The sequence below is a fragment of the Palaemon carinicauda genome, chromosome 24 (genome assembly GCF_036898095.1).
Source record: "Palaemon carinicauda isolate YSFRI2023 chromosome 24, ASM3689809v2, whole genome shotgun sequence".
Lineage (NCBI taxonomy): Eukaryota > Metazoa > Arthropoda > Malacostraca > Decapoda > Palaemonidae > Palaemon > Palaemon carinicauda.
In genome coordinates this window covers 53,334,528-53,336,626 of record NC_090748.1, presented here as the reverse complement: position 1 = coordinate 53,336,626, position 2,099 = coordinate 53,334,528, and positions in this window count along the sequence as shown.

Sequence of the window (2,099 nt, the reverse complement as noted above, 5' to 3'; positions counted from 1 at the left end):
CGGTGTTATGTTTAAAAACATCGAATTCAAAATAGAAAAAGGTTTAGATTTTGTTAGACCAATATTATGATAATTCAAGTCTTGTCGTACATCTGAAGTTTGCTTGATTATTTCTGGATGTTCAATAACAAGAATAAGCGTTGCATATAAAGTCTGACATTTGATAATGCATAAATTCAATAATGCTTACTGCTATAGGACGCATGTTACGCAATAGTTGAATGGAGCAATTATTTTTATCTGAATCGTTAGCAAGTTTAAGAGGATGACATATAATGGAATATATTAATTTTCTAATCTCTTGCTGAAATATGCTGACTTCGTACTATGTGATCGGATGTAGAAATATTTAATGAGGACAACACATTAATAATGAGTTAAGGGCTTTGTGTCATGTGCTGGTTCGCTAAGAATGAATGAATATTACTCAAAGCGACCTCAAATTTTGGAAGAAACGTGGATGGCGTTTCCCACCCTGCTTTTGGTTTACAATAATTTCTTCGTAGTAGGCAACCTACACCTATTACGAAGTACTACAGGCTCTTATGATTCAAATAAACAAACATACGTAAGTCTATGCAGTCTAAGGCTAGACTTATTCATTTAGATATCGGACTCGTTTTAAGTAGCTTGATAATACAAGTGTTTGCCCTCTGCCATTTTGGTTATAGTCCCTTTCTCCAGGTAACTTTATTCCAGGTGTAACAATGATGATCATCTTTTCTTGCAGAGTAATCTTTCTTTGTAAATAAGAATGTTGGCGTTTACTAGGTAAGGCTGCATCTCCTTCCTCTGAGTGAGAGACTTGTAATCACTCTTTCAGGGCAGCTTATCTTTCTTAGCACGAAGTTGTTCCTAGCTATGCAGAGCAAAATGCGTCACATTTTCTTCCATATGGACTCATGATTTTCTTAGAATGATAGTCCTTTTCATGAAGAAATGTCTTATCTGATGCCCAGGACTAAGAGAATATCTCGGAAGAGAATTTATGTAGTTGTTATTTATAAAAAAAAAAAAATGACAATAAACCTGAATATCATATATTCAGAGGTTTTTCTTTTCTCTTGATTATTTAAAGGTAGATTGTTGCAGGTAACCTCGTCTGTGTACAGATAATCCCCATAATGGAAATATTCTCAGACCATCGCCAAAAAAAAAAAAAAGCCAGCTCTCCCAAATGTACATGAACTTACTCTTTGCTCAAGTGATATAAAACCAGCAGAAAAAAAAATGTATATCCGACTTCAAGGTAGCATATTTATATATTTGTATAGTTTTGTCATTTATTTATGCTTGCTGAACCAAAGACAAGGTTCTTTATCTCCATGGGGGTTCCTGTTTCTGCTCAAAAAAGTGAAGTTGTCAATGACCTCAACTTTCTACTTTTGATTTGCATGGGCAGCTTTTTTCATTTCTTAAGTAATGCCACCAGAAATATTTGCAACAACACATCTCTACTAACAGAATCAACTAAAGGCCTTGCAAAATGAAAATGTATTGTGTATTCGACAAATTCTGCTATATCTTTCTGCAAAGAAATTAGAAAGCATTATTCTGGTGGCAGCAATCCGTGCATTACCACAATGATATTCTTAGAGCTTGACTGAAAGTCAGCTATCAGTCATAGCATTTTTAATACTTGTTAGTCAGTTAGATTTCTTCTTTATTTGTTAAGACACATGATCGTTCCTATAGAATGTAGGGTTAGCCAGTGCTGAGTCTCTTTGCAGGGGTTTCCTTCGTTTCCTTATGTCTTAGAAATACACATTTCAGTTGGAGGATTTGAAGGCAGAAAGATTTGTCGATAGAGATAGAAAATGAGACATAAAGACAGAGACATATCTTATTTCTTTAGTTAGATGTAGGAGTAAGGCAGTGTACCGCTGTATTAGGTTTTCACAAATATTCAATTATACCATTTCAATTTTTGAAACTTTTACCTCAGAATTTAACGTGGTACTAAAAGGATATGAATCAGAAGAAGAGAAAAAATTCTATGCTTATAATAATTCTTTCCACTTAGGGTGAAAACAAACTAAATTATGGAACGAATATCTACTACTTAAAGGATGCCGCTTGAAAAAGAAAATTGGCAAAAA